Consider the following 11,418-nt stretch of genomic DNA (forward strand, 5'->3'; position numbering starts at 1 on the left):
ACACCTGGACCTCTATCGAGCCCCTTGTGCGCTCCTTAACCAATGCCGCAGGTGGGTATCGAACCCATCACCTACAGTCTACCAGACTAGAGCATTAACCACTAACATACAGGAGACCACTAACTATAGTCTCAACTATAGTCCAATTTAAGATTACACCTAGGCCACTGTCGCGCATGATGTGTATACATAATAGTAGACAAAAAATTGACTATATGCTTTATGGAGGTATTCTCTTCCGATATTTAGAAATCAGTTTTTCTCGAAATAATCCTATAAAACTTGCCAGTCTATGTTCATAAGGACGTCATAAGATATTTGCATCTAATATCGACGAAAGCCTGACAATGATACATAAAATGTCAAAGATTTTCACCGTCCTCTCTGCGATATCTACATACGTTTATATCCGCTCGTTTAATTTGTTTAGTTGTTCCCGTAATCATGTGTGCTCACTCAGAATACATACCATGACACCGTCCTCAGACTTAGTCATTCTGTAGAGTCTTCCTCACTTCTTTCTGATAGTACTCCACAAAGCGTTTCCTAATTTCAAGTGGCCGTCTGCGATTCAATTGCCTATGATTTTAGTTCAGCTCTCATTGTGAAGAATGGTTTTACATGCATCTCGTTAAATTGAGGTTCCTTTCCTCTACGGCAAGCACACTCTCTCCTTTGTTTGCCAATAGTCGAGACTATAGTTTAGTCTATAGTCTGGACAATAGTCTAGTCTATAGTATGGACTATATAATAGTCCATATTCTAGACTATAGTCTGCAATATAATCTATAACCTGGACTATAGTCGAGCCTATAGATATATATTATAGATTATATTACAGGCTGGACTATATTCTAGTCTATAGACCGGACTATAGTCGAGGCAATTGCTTGGACTATAGTCAGGACAATATTCTTCAGAATAGTTTAGACTATAACCTATAGTGTAGAATAATATGAACTATAGTCTGATCCATATTCTGAAATATAGTCGCGTTTTTAGTCTGGAATTTAGTGTAGCCTATAGGCTGGACTATAGTATAAACTATAATCGAATATACAGTTTTATCTGCAGTCAGTGGAGTATAGTTAACTATATCCTGGTCTTCAGAATGGATTATTTAGTCTATATATTTATATATAGTCCTGTTTATAACCTGTTGAGGACTGTACCTTAATTATAACCTAATCTATTGTATAGCCTATAATATAGCATTTAGTCTTGTTGATTGCCCAGTATATAGTCTTGACTAACGTCTAGTTTCTAATCTTTACATTAGTCTTATCTCACGTATAATCTATAGCCATTACTATAGTCTTTTGTATTAATTGAATTACAGATTCTAGCATTTAAAATTTAATTTTAAAAATTTAAATTACTAGTATTTAAAATTAATCTGTATTTTAAAATTGAATAATCTAAACAGATTTGAAAAGTATTTTTAGTAATTTCGTTTACATGCTAAGCGGAAAACAACAAGAGAATTTACATACTAGCACCTACACAAAATGTTACACATACATATACATAATATCTAACAAATGAACAAGGATTAGGATGGTTCCAGTTACAAAGAAAATATCTGGTATGCTGTGTTTAGAAATCAATCCAAAATCCTTAGATTTCAGCGGTAGGGAAGTAGCTGTGACATCCATGCAAACTTATAACAATTATTAAAATAAAGCAAATGCTGAATAAAATAACAACACAAATTATTTTGGAAAAGGAATAAATTACTATTTACTGCAATAATTTAAAAATACTGTATTAAAACATACTTTAAATTTGTTTATGACATTTTTCCGAACAAGGGTACACTACCTTATGTAAATGTGTATTGCATTTTTTTTGTCATGTTTTTCATTCTTTCCTTTATTTAGTTGGCGTTTTATTTTTGTGTTTCCTTTTGCAAAAGCAAACGAGATTTACAAGCTTTATGTTGACGATTTATTTTGTTTACGACCCCATGTATTAAGTAAAAAAGGTACACACAAATATACATACATTCATACAAATATCAACAACGCAAATAACAATGATGTTGTCAGAAGAAATGTTGTCATGACATACAAAATGAAAAATTAAAAAAAAAGAAACAAAAAAGGAAGAGCAAAATACAAACACATTGAAAGAAACAAATAACAAACACAGGTGGCATAATATTCATTCGTATTTGTATAAACATACATACCCACTATTTTATTTCTGTTATTGCAATACTTTTAACTGATAGTAGTATGAAAAGTACCAGCACTAGGTACAACTTTATTCTAAACTATCGGTTAAAGTACGAGAAATAAGAGTCTTAACTAAATATAGTCAAGAATAGTGGAAGGATATAGAAAATTATGGTCAATAGTTATTAATTATATGGAGTATATGCTAGACTATAAACTACACAAGAGATTATACTATGGACTATACTATAGACTACACAACAGATTATACTATAGACTATACTATAGAATATACTATAGACTAGACTATAGACTAGACTATAGACTAGACTATAGACTAGACTATAGACTAGACTATAGACTAGACTATAGACTAGACTATAGACTAGACTATATACTAGACTATAGACTAGACTATAGACTAGACTATAGACCAGACTATAGACTAGACTATAGACTAGACTATAGACTAGACTATAGACCAGACTATAGACTAGACTATAGACTAGACTATAGACTAGACTATAGACTAGACTATAGACTAGACTATAGACTAGACTATAGTCTAGACTATAGACTAGACTATAGACTAGACTAGACTAGACTATAGACTAGACTATAGACTAGACTATAGACTAGACAATAGACTAGACTATAGACTAGACTACAGACTAGACTATAGACTAGACTATAGACTAGACTATAGACTAGACTATAGACTAGACTATAGACTAGACTATAGACTAGACTATAGACTAGACTATAGACTAGACTATAGACTAGACTAGACTAGACTATAGACTAGACTAGACTACTATAGACTAGACTATAGATTAGACTATAGATTAGACTATATACTAGACTATAGACTATACTATAGACTAGACTATAGACTAGACTATAGACTAGACTATAGCCTAGACTATAGACTAGACTATAGACTAGACTATAGACTAGACTATAGACTAGACTATAGACTAGACTATAGACTAGACTATAGACTAGACTATAGACTAGACTATAGACCAGACTATAGACTAGACTAGACTATAGACTAGACTATAGACTAGACTAGACTATAGACTAGACTAGACTATAGACTAGATTATGGACTAGGCAATAAAATATAGCGTTGCTATTTTAATAAAAACCTTATTACCCAACCCTCGTATTCCATCTATTCAGTAAAATTTTGTAGTTGTTACTTGTTCAAGTTTTAGTTTGGAATAGTTTTACCTTGTTATTTCTTCTTATTATTTATATAGGGAGACTTTCTTGAATGTGTAGGCGTGAAAGTTCGGGTTCTACTATTCATATCCATATGCAACAGTATACATTTGTGTAAGTATTTCATTCGGTTGGATATTTCCCTCATTTTTGTCTGCTATGTCCGTTTGTACATACATTAGTTGAAATCTACGTTGTAAAAATTTGTTGTCTTTAATTTGTATCGTAGGAATATTGGATGTTTTCCTCAATTATGCAGATGTACATATATTGCAAATCAAACTATTTTAAGGTGAAAGGTGATTTGTATTCTCTATCGCCTACCTGATTTACTTCTCATATATGTATGAATGCTCGTGTGTGGGTAACAGAATGTTGCCAGTACACCAGTGAAAGGATTGGTTGTTATAACAGTAATTTCAGACATTTCTACTTTTATTATGAATAGGTGTCTAATGATGAACAGTAATGAAAATTCTTTATGTTTTTTGTCAGTATTGTTGTTGTTCTTGTCGTTATGTTGTGAGTTTTGTTTTTTTTTCTTTCTGTCATTTTGTTTTTATTTCATTTCAAGTAGACAAATATTGTGAAAAGTTGTAATCGTTTAAATTTTATACTTGTTATTGCTGTTGTCGTCGTTACAGTCATTGTTGTCGTTGTTTTTGTTGATGATGATAACGTTGTTGTCATTGTGTCTATTTGTGACCTTAATGGCAAGACAATTTGACTTTTTAAAATAAAATTTTTCGAAAAGGTATACAAATAAGGTTAATACTTGAGATGGTCGATTCTTAAACCCATTTCAAAGAAAATTCTAAAGAGTTTAGCTCTTTAAAGGACTTGAGACCCTACAATGGGACTCTCACTGATATTACTGTAGCTTACATAAAGCTCGTATTTAAAAAAAATACAATCTACTTTAATTTTGTTATATCCAACAAAATTACTATTTATAAATATCCTGCACGTTTGAAAGCCCCTTCATCGAATTTTTAACATTTATTAATCAAACGAAATTCATCATATTTAAAAGGTAACATTTTATTAAGATTGCATACATATTTCAAAAACTTCTTGTAAAATTCAGATACATTAACTTTCTCCTAATGTCACATTTTTATACTCCAATCCATAGTAACTTTAAACTATTGGTAGAACGCCACGAAAATTTTTTTTTTCTTTTGTGTAAGTCATGTCTACTAAACAATTTTGTCTGGCTATGACTAAATAGCCTCTATTGTTTTTCTATGTCTAATTACTTTCCTAAACTTTCACTTTTTTAAAGAAAAATTATCAAAAAGGTAAAAATGTATATTTAAAACGCAATTTAAAATGATTGTCTGAAAGTTGATGGACTCTACAAATTCAATTGAAATTTTCTATTAAATATCTTAACCAAAAAGAAAACAAAAAACAAAGTAACTCAAATTTTTGACACTTTCTAAGAATGAAATACTTTTTAAAAAATAAAGTCGTTAGTGTATGTTAATGAAGTAAAAATATTGTTTTAATATTAAACTTAATGAAATTTAATTAAAAATACAGACAAAAGAGTTGCTATCTATTAGAAACAAAGATTAGTGACTAAACTATAACTACGAATGTAAACACTAAAAATAAAACAATAGACCAGATTAGATTATAGCCAAATCTGAACTAAGATCATACATATTAAATGGATACATGTTAAATGGAGACTAGACTATAGATTAGACTACTCCATAGAATAGACTATAGATCTAGCTATAGGCTAGACAATAGACTAGAATATATAATAAGGAATACGGAATAGACTATAGACAACACAAATATAGATTTCACTATAAACTATAATATAGACTAAACTATAGATTATACCATTGAATAAATTATAGACTATAGTCAAGATTAGGCTGTAGACTAGACTATTCACTTAGCTTAAGACCAGACAAAAGACTAGCCTATAGACTAGACCAAATAAGAGCCTATTGACTAGACTATAGACTAGACTATAGACTAGACTATAGACTAGACTATAGACTAGACTATAGACTAGACTATAGACTAGACTATAGACTAGACTATAGACTAGACTATAGACTAGACTATAGACTAGACTATAGACTAGACTATAGACTAGACTATAGACTAGACTAGACTAGACTATAGACTAGACTATAGACTAGACTATAGACTAGACTATAGACTAGACTATAGACTAGACTATAGACTAGACTATAGACTAGACTATAGACTAGACTATAGACTAGACTATAGACTAGACTATAGACTAGACTATAGACTAGACTATAGACTAGACTATAGACTAGACTATAGACTAGACTATAGACTAGACTATAGACTAGACTATAGACTAGACTATAGACTAGACTATAGACTAGACTATAGACTAGACTATAGACTAGACTATAGACTAGACTATAGACTAGACTATAGACTAGACTATAGACTAGACTATAGACTAGACTATAGACTAGACTATAGACTAGACTATAGACTAGACTATAGACTAGACTATAGACTAGACTATAGACTAGACTATAGACTAGACTATAGACTAGACTATAGACTAGACTATAGACTAGACTATAGACTAGACTATAGACTAGACTATAGACTAGACTATAGACTAGACTATAGACTAGACTATAGACTAGACTATAGACTAGACTATAGACTAGACTATAGACTAGACTATAGACCTAGACTATAGACTAGACTATAGGACTAGACTATAGACTAGACTATAGACTAGACTATAGACTAGACTATAGACTGAACTAAGAATAGACTAAGACTAGCTATACTAGACTATAGACTAGCTATAGACTAGACTATAGACTAGACTATAGACTAGACTATAGACTAGACTATAGACTATAGACTATAGACTAGACTATAGACTAGACTATAGACTAGACTATAGACAGACTATAGACTAGACTATATGACTAGACTATAGGACTAGACTATAGACTAGACTATAGACTAGACTATAGACTAGACTATAGACTAGACTATAGACTAGACGATACTACTATAGACTAGACTATAGACTAGACTATCGACATAGACTAGACTAATAGACTAGACTATAGACTAGACTATAGACTAGACTATAGACTATAGACTATAGACTAGACTATAGACTAGACTATAGACTAGACTATAGACTAGACTATAGACTATATAGACTAGACTATAGACTAGATACTAGGACTAGACTATAGACTAGACTATAGACTAGACTATAGACTAGACTATAGACTAGACTATAGACTAGACTATAGACTAGACTATAGACTAGACTATAGACTAGACTATAGACTAGACTATAGACTAGACTATAGACTAGACTATAGACTAGACTATAGACTAGACTATAGACTAGACTATAGACTAGACTATAGACTAGACTATAGACTAGACTATAGACTAGACTATAGACTAGACTATAGACTAGACTATAGACTAGACTATAGACTAGACTATAGACTAGACTATAGACTAGACTATAGACTAGACTATAGACTAGACTATAGACTAGACATTTGTCCTGGAATCTAAAAAAAACTTGATACTGTGAGTATTTTTGATACTTCCTCTCTCTCCCTCTCTTATAAAACAGGAGAATTTTGATGAAAATATTTGCAATTTTTTTAACTCCTCTAAAATCATAAAACATTTATAGTTCATTTCCATTAATTCCACTTTACCAACATATATGTGTTCTTAAATATTAATATTAATATCTCTGCCAAAAAAAAGGTGCATTCATTACAACTTAAAACTTTTTCCATTTGTGTCCTATTTTTTTTGCTACAATTTTAGTTTGAAGTAGTTTTATTGCAACATATTTTACATATTTCATCATTAAACTACATTTTCTACTAGTTTTCAATTTATTTGCAACTTTTTTGTTTAGTTTATTCTACTTTTTGTTACAACGCTAATTCCACAATTTGTCCACATTTATCTGTTAAATTTTATAAATTTGTTTAAATTTTTGTCATCCTGCAATCGAGTACTTATAGTTTTTTGTTGTAAATATATTATCACTCCACCTTGTGGGAAAAGTTGAGCTCGTAAAACACTTGATACTGTGCTGCGTTTTGGGTTTTTTGTCTTTATATATTTTGGCAAACACTGCTAAGTAAAAACCACGCTCTGCAATTGTCTGCATATCATTAAGTTAGTGAATGGGGGATTTTTTAGTTGTATTCTATTTTTCACCACACAGGTGTAGCGCAAGAATGTACTATAATAGTAGGGTGGCCACTAAATTATATATTCAATTATAACTGTAGGAAAATGCATACTTATATTAAGTGAAATTTCTATTTTATTTGCTAAGAGCGAGCTACATTTATCCATGTTTTTATTTAGTACCTTTTCAATAAGGTTTCAGACAAATTTTATATAAAACAACTAGATACGGATGTCATTAATATTTGTATGTTTTTTTCTGTTGCTTTATTTTACAAGCGCGGAAACCCAAAATAAATTTAGATTTTTTGTGCATAACTAGAGTTGTTTAATTTTTAGCAAAGCTTTATTTTGTGGTAAAATACCAGGTGTACTTCGCTTCCCTAATCGACATTTTTAAAACAATTGGTTTAGGAGTATATAAGAGGAACAAATGTGAACACTTTCATAGAAAATTTTAAAAGTAAGAAAAAAGACCATCACATCACAGGGTAACAAAAGGTCATGTTTTATAGAATGTTTTATAGAAAAGTATCAAACAGTATCTTTCTAAGTAAATCAGGGCCGAAAAAATTGATAAAAGTACCAGCATAAAAATGTTCAATATGTTTATTTGTTAAACTGTAATGAAGAGCCAAAATATATACCAAAACCAAGTTTCTTATATCCCCTTTTTTAAAGCAAATTTTTCCTTTTTACCGCTGACAATTCATAATTCCAAAAATCTCTCTTTAACGGATCTATTCAACCAAAAATTAATTTACTGCCAAAATCTATTTAATGAGAAATATACATTTACTGTCAATTTTACGTTTCGAGGATGAATCGGTCACTCATTTACATGATTCTTTTATGTGTTATATATTATCCTTTCGAAAATCTCATGTTTTAATTTTTATTTATATGTTGGAAAACATGTAAATTGTATTCATGAATTATTTAAAACTTAAAAACACCAACATTATTTTATTGTCACTTACTTGCTACTGTCATTGGTATGAGAGCATAAAGTTGTTGTAGGTTTTAAGGTGTAGTAGACATATTTGTATGCTCTACACAAGTGAACCTTACAGTTATAACTTTAAAGTCGTTAGTAAGTAAGTAAGTTAGTTAGTTAGTTAGTTAGTTAGTTAGTAGTTAGTTAGTTAGTTAGTTAGTTAGTTAGTTAGTTAGTTAGTTAGTTAGTTAGTTAGTTAGTTAGTTAGTAGTTAGTTAGTTAGTTAGTTAGTTAGTTAGTTAGTTAGTTAGTTAGTTAGTTAGTTAGTTAGTTAGTTAGTTAGTTAGTTAGTTAGTTAGTTAGTTAGTTAGTTAGTTAGTTAGTTAGTTAGTTAGTTAGTTAGTTAGTTAGTAGTTAGTTAGTTAGTTAGTTAGTTAGTTAGTTAGTTAGTTAGTTAGTTAGTTAGTTAGTTAGTTAGTTAGTTAGTTAGTTAGTTAGTTAGTTAGTTAGTTAGTTAGTTAGTTAGTTAGTTAGTTAGTTAGTTAGTTAGTTAGTTAGTAGTTAGTTAGTTAGTTAGTTAGTTAGTTAGTTAGTTAGTAGTTAGTTAGTTAGTTAGTTAGTTAGTTAGTTAGTTAGTTAGTTAGTTAGTTAGTTAGTTAGTTAGTTAGTTAGTAGTTAGTTAGTTAGTTAGTTAGTTAGTTAGTTAGTTAGTTAGTTAGTTAGTTAGTTAGTTAGTTAGTTAGTTAGTTAGTTAGTTAGTAGTTAGTTAGTTAGTTAGTAGTTAGTTAGTTAGTTAGTTAGTTAGTTAGTTAGTTAGTTAGTTAGTTAGTTAGTTAGTTAGTTAGTTAGTTAGTTAGTTAGTTAGTTAGTTAGTTAGTTAGTAGTTAGTTAGTTAGTTAGTTAGTTAGTTAGTTAGTTAGTTAGTTAGTTAGTTAGTTAGTTAGTTAGTTAGTTAGTTAGTTAGTTAGTTAGTTAGTTAGTTAGTTAGTTAGTTAGTTAGTTAGTTAGTTAGTTAGTTAGTTAGTAGTTAGTTAGTTAGTTAGTTAGTTAGTTAGTAGTTAGTTAGTTAGTTAGTTAGTTAGTTAGTTAGTTAGTTAGTTAGTTAGTTAGTTAGTTAGTTAGTTAGTTAGTTAGTTAGTTAGTTAGTTAGTTAGTTAGTTAGTTAGTTAGTTAGTTAGTTGTAGTTAGTTAGTTAGTTAGTAGTTAGTTAGTTAGTTAGTTAGTTAGTTAGTTAGTTAGTTAGTTAGTTAGTTAGTTAGTTAGTTAGTTAGTTAGTTAGTTAGTTAGTTAGTTAGTTAGTAGTTAGTTAGTTAGTTAGTTAGTTAGTTAGTTAGTTAGTTAGTTAGTTAGTTAGTTAGTTAGTTAGTTAGTTAGTTAGTTAGTTAGTTAGTTAGTTTCTTATGTAAGTTCCTAGTGCATCAATGATTCGTTATAAATGCCTCTAATTTTTATACTTGTTACACTAGTTTTTGTAATCATTTTCTGTTTATTTGCAAATAAGTTGGTGCATTATTAAATATTTCAAACAAAGTTTTAAAATATATACACATTTTATAGCTTATTGCCGGTGCTTTTGAAAACCGTACCAAAAGGGCCGGCAAAAAATTTTTCATACATATTCATGAAGAAGAAACAAAGCAATACCAACAATAATACATACATTCGAAATTAATATTTAATATAAATGATATACATACACTCAAAAACGTATGTATACATGCATAGTGACATATACAAATATATCTATATTTAAACAAAGCTGTACAAAAATATAAACTTATAACAGGGACGATTTTTTGCAAACTACAATTAGAGTTTGGTTTTACATTTACAGAATTCATTACTTTTATATATTTTCATATATAATTTGTCAAATATATACATGGAAATATAAATTTGTACATATTTATTTATGCATTTACTGTTATACCTGTATTTCGTTATGCACTGATTTAGTTGTGTACACATACTTGAATTTGTAAATGTTTGTAGATGATGGTCATCTAACTATTAAGTTGGTTTGTAAAATTTTAGTTCTGAATTATTTTTAAAACCACATTGTCATAAAGGGTCGAATTACAAAATATTTAATGTTGATAACGGCTATATATATATATACGTACATACATGTATGTATATACACATACGTGTATATAAAGCTACATATTTGTATAAGAGTAAATGTGCAATGTGTTTAAATATTTAACATAAAATAACGTGGGTTAATTTAGAATAAATTCTATGAATAAAGTCATCAATTAAGAAATATAATTTCCATAAACTATTGAAATCCCTTTTCAGTTTAATTCAAGTTTCCTTCAGAATTTTTTGAAATGAACGTAAACTAAATTCTCCTTTGGTGGGGATAAAAGTCTTTTAAAGGATATTTTCAACGAATTGAATATGGAATGTTAAAAATTATTAATTAAGTTATTGTTTTCTCTTCAGTGTAACTACTTGCATATTATGACACCCTTCACTATTTATACTTTGTCTATAATTACTTACATTTTAAAGTAGTGGTAAAATTAAAAATTAGCCTTTTTGGTACAATTATAAAATAATATTTAACTGCTCTATCCATAGCTTCATTTAAACCTATGCATTTGACTACATTCTGAAAAGGGTTTATCAATAAAATGTTTATTTTTATGAAGTAATGATTTCGTAGTTTCTTATATGATAAAAATGATGTATATTCGATTTTAAACCTCTTACCAGTCCTACATAGTTAGTCCAATTTCGCGCATTTTCTAATCATCACAGAATATTTGAATGCTTTATTAAGCCTTCAATATACAGACGGACTTACCGACAGAGAGGAAAACGGGTAGACAGCATATTGTGTGCTCAATCTAAAGATCTCTGCCT

Source organism: Lucilia sericata, unplaced genomic scaffold, assembly GCF_015586225.1.
Source record: "Lucilia sericata isolate MDLA Ls3-8-SP2 unplaced genomic scaffold, ASM1558622v1 Contig000919F_arrow, whole genome shotgun sequence".
NCBI lineage: Eukaryota > Metazoa > Arthropoda > Insecta > Diptera > Calliphoridae > Lucilia > Lucilia sericata.